The sequence below is a fragment of the Canis lupus genome, chromosome 33 (genome assembly GCF_003254725.2).
Source record: "Canis lupus dingo isolate Sandy chromosome 33, ASM325472v2, whole genome shotgun sequence".
NCBI lineage: Eukaryota > Metazoa > Chordata > Mammalia > Carnivora > Canidae > Canis > Canis lupus.
The window spans coordinates 10,319,101-10,329,556 of record NC_064275.1 but is presented as its reverse complement, the minus strand read 5'-3'; the positions used below and the strand labels follow the sequence as shown (position 1 = coordinate 10,329,556).

Sequence of the window (10,456 nt, the reverse complement as noted above, 5' to 3'; positions counted from 1 at the left end):
AGTCACAGAGAGAGAGAGAGAGAGGCAGAGACACAGGCAGAGGGAGAAGCAGGCTCCATGCACTGGGAGCCCAACATGGGATTCGATCCCGGGTCTCCAGGATCGCGCCCTGGGCCAAAGGCAGGCGCTAAACCGCTGCGCCACTCAGGGATCCCTAGATATATATTCCATATCTATATCTGTAGATGTAGAGATATATCTATATAGATCAAGAGACATAGAGATACAGATATAGTCACTTCCTATCTTTTTCTATCATGTTTGTATTTATAATGGCTTTATTCATAATAGCCAAAAGGTGAAAAGAAGCAATATGTAAATAAACTATGGTACAACCAAACTTTGGAATATTACTGAGCATTAAAAATAAGTGAGTTATCAAACCATAAATATGTATGGAGTCACTTTAAATGCTTATTGAAGTGAACAAAGTCAACCTGAAAAGGTTACATACTATATGATTCCAACTAGATGACATTCTGGAAAAAGCAAAATTATGGGGACAGTAAAAATATCAGTGGTTTCTAGAGTCATGAAGGGAGGAAGGGATGAATAGGTGAAGCACAGGAGTTTTTAGAGTCAGTGTAACTGTTCTGCATGATACTATAATGGTGGATAAAAGTCAAATGGTGGACACATTTGTGAAAACTCCTAGATTGTACATCATAAAGAGTGAAGCCTAATGCACAAATGGGTTTTGTTTGATAATGATGTGACAATGTTGGTTTATCAGTTATAGCAAATGCATCACAATGGAATGCTGATGGTAGTAGAGGCTGTGTATAGGAGGAGAGGAAATATGCAAGAATTCTTTATTTTTCCACTCAATTTTGCTGTGACCTTAAATTGCTCTATTTAAAAAGCTGTTAATAAAATAAAATTAAAATCAATCTTTGGAAATTTTTCAATTAGAACAGAAAGACAATGATCAATATTTACTATGCCAGTAACAATGGAAAACAGAAAACCGCAAAGTCAAGTCCATGTTAAAGAAAAACAAGATGGATTTATCTCTCTTAAAGATAATGAATGACTCCTATTTCGTCTCAAGTATTTACCCCTATGGGCATGATATCTCATCAACACCAAAAATCACACTGCTTCCATTATCTTGATTTGAAGCATATTACACTCTAACACTGCCTGCTCCCCTTCACCACTTTTTACAGATTTTATTCTAATACACTAAATATGAAACTCCTTTACACTGTTAGGTCTTCAAATCCATTGTCTCAACAATTTTTCACTCCCCATCTCCTATCTTCTGTATCACTATTATGCTCAACCAAATTAAATTCCACAAAGGAAATTATTGTCACTGTCCTACAAATATTCTCAATTTTTTTTTTCGTTCTTCCTTCAGTCTTACTGATTTGGGAAAATTTATTTTTTGTAAATCCCAAACTTCTGCCTCTGCCTGGCCACCACCAAAGCAGCCAAACATGGAAGAAAAAAAAAAAAAAAAAAAACAGGGAAGCAAACATGTTTTGATGCTTATTATGTTTAGACATTTTTCTAAGTACTTTATACATGTGAACTAATTTAGTGCTATTGACAAACTTGTAAAATGTTCAGAATTATTATCCAGATTCAACTTAATTCAGAATATAAATATCAGGGTATGAAATAACATATCTATACCATCAAATTATCTAAGTGTTAACTAAATGGTATCAAATATGCAAACACATAATTTGTTTTAAGTGGAACGCTTGTCATATTTTAACAATGATAATATGATAACATATGGATACTTCTGCAGATTAATTTGTAATTTAACAATTCATAAAGAATATAATGAATATCCTAGGACAATTGCTACTATACTATCCTATGAAAAATATAATTTATTTCAGGAATGAAAGATAAGTCAACATCAAGTAAGAGATTAATATAATGCATTATATTAAGAAAAATGATGGCAGGTGTTTACTTTCATAACATATACTAGAAAAAATTACCTGATAAAATTCAGCTCTTATTAAATTGGTATAGATGTAACTCATTCTTTTTTATAACTGCATACAATATTATGAATATACTACATTTTCTCCTCTTTTACTTATAATAAGCATTTAAGTGAAACAGATTTGAGGCAAACAATATAAATATGACTAAATAACAAAAATCAGTTTACAGATGTGAATAATTCTAAATACATTATGAAACGTTGGGACATTATTATATTTCAATATTGTGAGCTATACCTAGTAATAAAATTTTAAAAGAAAATTAAATAAGTTACAAAAATATCATAAAATAGAAGTGATAATTATCTTTATTTGGAAATCATATGATTATTCACATAATAAAATACTTTATTATTAATAAGTTAATTTGGCAAGGTAACAGGATATCAGATTTTTTTCCAAAGAGTCATAATCAGTCAGAAGGAAAAATGAAAAAAAAAATCCCATTCACAGTAGTGCTGAAACTATAAAACTTCTAGAAGTCATTTAACAAGAAATAAAGAAGTGGCAAAAAAAAAAAAAAAAGAAAGAAAGAGGATTATGTGAGAAAAAATATAAAAATTTTCATGAACACAAAAAGATGAAAGGAAGGAAGAAAGGAGCAAGCTACCATTCAGATATTAAAAGTTTGCACATATTTGTGTGAGAACGGTGTTAAAGGTCTGAATGGATAGATCACAACCTTTAGAGATTTGTTTACCCCAAGAAGAATGAGACAGATAATAGAGGTAAGGGTATCATTTAAAATAGAAATCACAGTGAGTTATAATATAGTTATCATAGTAATTGTTCATGAGGAATGTTTCTGTGGAATGTTTTCAGGTTTACCTGATGATTTAATTTTGGTTTCTTTCCTTTCTCTTTAGCATTATCCTTTAGTCAGCCTTGTCTACTTTTGGATCCCATTTTGGTCTGATTGCTTCTCATGAAAATTAATATCATCATTCAAAATAACTCTCAATTCCCTGGCCCAATATGTCAAAATTCAAGTTTCACTTGCAGTTTTCTGCTTCAATATCTTCAAAACGATTATGTCCATTCCTATTGCTATAGATTCTTACGTTACAATTTGCTATTTCATGAAAATGTGAAATACCAAAGAAAACTAGAATCGTTAGTCTCTTTCAAGATTAAGTTCTAAAAAATATTTTGTGATTATAAATCTCCTTTCATAAGCAAAGCTCTAAAACAAATGTGAATAAAATACAAAATGATGTCCTCCAGCCACAGCTGTCTTTCTGTTTCCTGTCTTCTATGGGCGAGATTCATTAATTGTAAATAGTTTCAGCATTCAACAACATTATCCTGAATCCGGCACTACAATTGAATAATGGGAACTCAATCTTTTCTGTTGCTCCTTTTGAGTTCCCAAGATTTCAAACTTACCCCACCTTACCATCAGATTTAGAAACAAGGGAATGAATTCTAACTCTACTACTAGTTTTTATTTACTGCTATCCTCTGGAATTTTCTCCAGTGCTACAACAGCTCTTCTAAAATTGATAATTGAAGGTAATAGGAACAATACATTTATATATCTTTCTCTATTTTTTATTGTATCAAAATTTTAAATTCTTATTTTCATTTCCCTTAGGTTTCCTTTTCTTATTTTCTCATCTTTATTTTTCATTTTAATAAGAATTTTTTAAATTACCAATCATTTTATTTATCATCTTTATTTTTCATTTTAATAAGAATTTTTAAATTACCAATCAGTTTATTTATCATCTTTATTTTTCATTTTAATAAATTTTTTTAATTACCATTTTTTTTCTTAAATTTTCATTCCACTCAATATTTGCTTATTTTTTCAACCTCCATTTTCATTATTTTAGTTTCTTGCCCTATTGCATTATTTTCACAGCTTTGTGAAGAATTGGTTGATTTCCTCATCCATCTGCTGTGAAACAATTATGTATGCATCTTTAATATATACATGAATTTTGCACCAAGCTCTTAATGACCTGGCTTTTAAACAGTTTAAGGTCATAGTTTGATGACTCAACTATGGTTTCTCTGAGTGCTATTCTCTCATAGCTATGGTAGATTTCAATATTGTTGAAAATATCCAATGCCTTTCCTTATCCAACAATTATAATTTCCTGCTCCACTGATGTCAAACTTGTCCATATGACTTGCTTTGGCCCATAAAACAAGAACAATTGTTGAATCTTTAATATAACACTGTATGTTATCTATACTGGAATTTAAAATTTTTAAAAATATATAAATAAAATAGCAAAAGTAAATTGTTCCACTTACTGGACAAAGTATTAAGAGTCATGTTTTCAATCATGTTTTCTTTCTATCTACTACATTAACAGGGCATCCCAGGTATCGGCTCAGCCTTTATCCTGAGTAGTAGTTAAAGAATATTTATAGCAGAACTGTATGTGACCTAAGAGGACATGTAATATGAGCAAGAAATATAACAATATTTTATTTTAAGTTTCTAAAATTTGGAAGCTGTTTGTTACTACAGCAAATTTTAAGTTGACTGACATAGTAGACTTTTCTGCATGCAAACTTCTTTTGATATTGATTAATCCTGAATTTGAAATCAACAGAATGTTTTAAGGTCCTTTAATATCATTTATTTTCAAGGGAGAAATATATTGAAAAAAATCAATGATCAGAGTTATATTGATTCTAACAAACTACTATTTCTAAAAAACTGGACCAATAATTCATGAGGTCAAGTGTTACTCTTCCTAGAAGAAGGCATAGAAGGTTAAATACTCTTATTAAAGAAACTCACCAAATTCCTGCCTCAATTTGTCTCCTTACAATCTTGGTGAATGACTTGTCCCATGAATTTCTTTTTTCTTTTTTTTTTTTGTTCCATGAATTTCTTTCTGTCTTTCTTTCTTTCTTTCTTTCTTTCTTTCTTTCTTTCTTTCTTTCTTTCTTTCTTCTTTTTTCTTTCTTTCTTTCTTTCTTTCTTTCTTTCTTTCTTTCTTCTTTTTTTCTTTTTTTTCTGATCTGCTTTGTCACTATTTGTTATATAGAAAGAAAACACATAAATGTGTCTATACATTGAAATTAATGCATTTTACCTACTTGTTGAGTTCCCAGGATTTCAAACATATGCCTTTTCTTGAACACATGTATGCCTTTCTGTTGGAATGCACCTAGGTGTATAGTTGTTTAGACATCAATTCTGTGTATATTTAACTGCTTTTCAAAGTACCTGTACCAATTTACATTCACACTATTAATGTTCTGATTGTTTCATATTCTCACTAACATTCTGTATTTTACATGCATAGTTTATTAAATATCTGGAATGTGTATGTATGTGTTTATATATTTTATTTTGGTTAAAATATGCATTTCCCTGATGACTAATGAAGTAAGTGATATTTTTGGCAATTTGTATACTTTGTTTTTGAGTATTTGTGCAAGTTCTTTGACTACTTTTCTACTGGACTTACTGGCAATTTTTCTGCTTTTCTTATTCAATAGTAGTGGTTTTCTATTCATTCTAGATATGAGTTTTTTAATCAAATATATATCTATAGATACGTAAGAACATACATCTCAAATGCCTTTCTTCTATGGGTTGCATTTTTACTTTTTACTGAAGAACCACAAATTCCAATTTCCACATAAATTAATCACTTTCTTTTTTATGGTTAGTGGATTTTGCTCCATGTTTAAGAATTTTATTTGACTGCTTCTATGTCATAAAAATGCTCTCCTCTAAAATATTCAATTTTACATTTCACATTTAGCTGCAATATATCATATATGAATTTTTATTAATGGTATAGGTCTATTTCATATAAGACCAGACATGTCTTTGTCCATATAGATATATCATTGTTCAAACATTAATTATTAAAACAAACAAAAAAACAAACATACATTTGTTCCCTGATGCATTCTGGTTCCGAGAATGCTTTTGAACATTTCTATTTGCAGTTTTCTCATCTGATGCAAGTACTACAATGTTTTAATTGTGATAGTTTCATATTGGTCTCATCAGTATGATAGAATATTATAGGACTATTCTTTCTTATGATTGCCTTTCTTATTTTTTGCTTATTGCATTTACATAGAATCACCCATTTTCTTTAAAAAAATAATCCAGATGGGATATAATTATTATGTTGAATTACATATTTTTTGGTTATAATAATTTAATTGTTAAATGGTGTTGGATTTATTTTGCTAATAGCTTGTAAAAAAATTTTTGTCCATGACATAGATTACTCTGTAATTTTCTTTACTATTAATATTCTCATGAAATACAGAAATCAGAGAAATTCTGACCACATAAAAAGTTACAAAGTGTTTCTTATTATGCTACTTCCTGGAAAAGTTTAAGATTGGTGTTATTTCTTCCTTAAATACCTGGAAGGATTAAATAATGAGGCTATCTGCGTGTGCTTGTGTGTCTGTGTAAGTTTTCAGGAACAGATCTAAATTCTTTAATAGACTGCAGACCATGAAAATTTTTGTTTGTTTGTTAAGTGGTTTCGAGGAATTTATATGTTTAGCTAGTTTGTCAAATTTTCAAATTTATTTGTATTAGCTTGTTTGTATTATTTGTATTAGCTTGTTTGTATTATTTCCTCATATTGTTTGTATTGTTTTCTCTATTTTACATATTTTAAAAAATCTCTTTGATTTTTGCATTTATCTCTATTATGTTTTCTTCTATATCCCTTAGATATGATTTGATGTTTCTCATTTTCTAGTGTCATGCGTTAGAAGGCTAAGTAATTGAATCTGTCATTTCCAGGTGGCGCAGAATGGAGTGGCCAACAGCCTGCAAAGCAACATGCCTAAGTTTTACTGTGACTACTGCAACACATACCTCACCCATGACTCTCCATTTGTGAGAAAGACACACTGCAGTGATAGGAAACACAAAGAGAATGTGAAAGACTACTATCAGAAATGGATGAAAGAGCAGGCTCAGAACCTGATCAACAAAACAACAGCTGCATTTCAACATGGAAAGACACCTTCTACTGCTTTTTCTGCTCCTCCTCCTGCAGGGACAATGATCCCACCTCTCCCCCAGTCTCCTGGGTCCTCTTCATCCTGGTATGATGCCAGCGCCCCATATGGGGGCCCTCCCGTGATGCCAATGATGGGCCCTCCTCCTCCTGGGATGATGCCAGTGGGAACTGTTCCTGGAATGAGGCCACCTATGGGAGGCTACATGCCAATGATGCCTGCGCCCCCAACAATGAGACCTCCTGCCCACCCCATGATGGTGCCCACTCGGCCAGGAATGACTCAACCAGACAGATAAGGAGAGACAGGAAACTCTTTATATTCATTTTATATTACTTGTTGTACTTCCATCAGGAGGTCATGGTGCTACGACTCTGGGTGTTTTCTAATAGCATGACGAGCAAGACTCGCTCCCCCTTCCTATCAAAGAGAGAATAGGTTTCGTAGGGGAGTAGTGGGACAAAAATAAAAGGCAATTTTCATTTGTATTGTGAAATGTGAAAATAAAATTGTCAATTGTTTTAGTTAAAAAAAATGAATCCAACATCTTTCTTTCCAATGTATGCACTTGGAACTATACATTCTCCTCTATTATTGCTTTAGGTGCATCCCACAAGGTTACATATTGTGTAAAATATACACATTAATCTTAAAATGTTTTCTAGTTTTCATTATAATTTCTTCCTTGACATGAATATTAAGAAGTATATCATTTAGTTTCCAAGTGTTTTATATTTTCCAATCACAATTATTTTTTTAAAAGATTTATTTTTATTTTTTATGATAGACAGAGAGACAGACAGGCAGAGTGAGAAGCAGGCACCATGTCAGGAGCCCGACGCGGGACTCGATCCCGGGACTCCAGGACCGCACACTGGGCCAAAGGCAGGCGCGAAACTGCTGAGCCACCCAGGGATCCCTCCAATCACAATTATATACATGTTATACCTGCATCTTTTGCTATTAGATGACACATCTTTAAGTATGAAATATTATAACATTTGTTTAGACTTTCTTTAAGAAGCAGTACTGCTATAAGATATTGATGAAAGAAATTGAGGAAGACACAAAGAAATGGAAAGAATTCCTGTGGTCATTGGTCAGAAGAGTTAATATGGTTAAAATGTCAATACTACCTAAAGCTAGTATTTAATTCAATGGAGTCCCTATCAAAGTCCAATGATTTTTTTTTTTACAAAAATAGAAAAGACAATACTAAAATTCACATGGAACCACAATGACCCTGTATAGAAAAAGCAATCCTAAAAAAGAAGAACATAACAGGAAGGAATTACACTTCCCAATTTCAAGCTGCATTACAAAGCTACTGTAATGAAAACAGTATGGTGCTATTATAAAAACAGACACATAGACCACTAGAACAAAATCAAGAGTATAGAAATAAACCCATACACATACAGTCAACAAATGTTCGATAAGGAAACCAAAAACAGAGGAAAAAAAATTGATCTTCAACCGTGTTTAAAAACCTGGATATTCACATAAAAATGAAGAATTGTACCTCTATTTTATATCATTCACAAAAAATTAACCCAAAATTAAAAGAAGACTTAAATATAAAACCTAAAAACATAAGACTACTAGAATAAAATGTAGAAAGAAAGAAGAAATTTCTTTGACATTGCTCTTGGCAATGATTTTTTGGATACTACAACAGCACAAAGAACAAAAGCAAAAATAAACAAGTAAGACTACATTGGACTAAAAAGCTTCTATTCAGTGAAAGAAGCAATTAACAAAATGAAAAGACACCCTAGAGAATAGGTGAAAATATTTGCAAACTATATATCTAATAAGATGTTAATATTCAATACATATAAGGAAATCATACAACTCAATAGCAAAAAAGAAATCAAACATTCTATTAAAGAAGACTTGAATAGACATTTTTCAAAGAAGATATGTAAGTAGCTGACAGTTATATAAAAAGGTGCTCAACAGCACTGATCATCAAGGAAATACAAATAAAAGCCACAGTAGTGTTCAAATGTGTTAGAATGACTATCATCAAGAAGAAAAGAGGTAATAAATGGTGGGTAGGATGTACAGAAAAAGGAACACTTGTGCACTGTTGGTGGGAATGTAAATTATTATAGCTACAATGCAAATAGTGTGGAGATTTCTCACAATAAGTAAAAATAAAAAAGGTAAAAATAGAATTACTGTATGATCTGGAAATCCCATTTTGGATACATGTCCAAAGAAAATGAAATAACTTTCTCTATGAGATATCTGTACTCTCATGTTCACTACAGCAATATTTACATGGCCAAGACATGGGAGACAACCTAAGTGGCCATCAGAGGATGAAAGGATTTTTTAAAAGTGCTATATAAAGGGAATGAAATATTATTCATTCATAAAAGAAAAGAAAATCCTGCTATTTGCACCAACATGGATGAATCCTGAAGGTATTATGCTAAGCAAAATAAGTCCCAAAGAGAAAGCAAATACTGTATGATCCCAGCTCCATATGGGATAGAAAAACTGAACTATAAAAACATGCAATAGATTAATGGTTTCCAGAAGTGGAAGGTGGGAGGGAGGAATAGGTGAAAGTGTTCAAAAGGTACAAACTTTCCATTAGAAGGTCAGCTCTGAGGATTTAATGTACAAGGCAACTATAATTAACAATATTATATTGTATAGTTAAAACTTGCTAAGAGTAAATCTTAAAAGCTCTCACCACACACACAAATATAACTATGTGAGGTGATGTCTGTGTTAATTAAACTTATTATGTTAATCATTTTGCATTATATAGGTATTTTAAATCACAGTGTACATCTTAAACTTATACAATGTTACAGTCAATTATATCTCAATAAAGCTGGAAAAAGGCATATATTTACCTTTGGTGAATATTCCATGTGTATTTTAAAAGATTATGAATCAATTAAATTAGTGTACTATATTTTATATGTCATTTAGTCAAATACAATAACTAGATGATTATTTCAAATTCTTTATATCATTACTGACTTATGTTCGATTTTTTAAACAGTCTACAGACTTAGGATTTTGGCATATTTCTGTTATATTTAATCTTTTATCCTTTAAACACATTGTTTTACCGCAATTACAAATGAAATTAAAAATAATGTATAAAATTACTGTATCTCCATTTTCAAATGTTCTCTAAAGTAGGAAACTCTAGAAAAATTGCATTTTATATCTCAGGCAAAAAAAATGATCAACGTAAAACTTCTGTGGGACTATTTTTAAAAATCATGTTTTACATTTGGCAACGCTTCTTGCTTAATTTCTATTTTGTCTGATATTAGTATAGTTTCCTTTTAGTTAATTTTGCATGAAATATTTCTTACATCAATTTAAATTAAATTTGTATTATGCCTATTTAAAATGTATATCCTAGAGAAAGCTCAGAAATAAACCCACACCTATACAGTCAATTTACCTATGATAAAGGAGGCAAAACATTTAATAGGGAAAGAAAGTCTTTTCAGTAAAAGACTGATTGACAAAACTGGACAGCA

At 31.1% G+C, this 10,456-nt stretch overlaps 1 pseudogene; it reads left to right on the top strand.

The window, feature by feature from the left end:
• The first annotated feature begins 6,756 nt into the window (after nt 1-6,756).
• On the top strand, nt 6,757-7,310 carry LOC112641294 (U1 small nuclear ribonucleoprotein C-like; annotated as a pseudogene).
• The last annotated feature ends 3,146 nt before the right edge of the window (nt 7,311-10,456 follow it).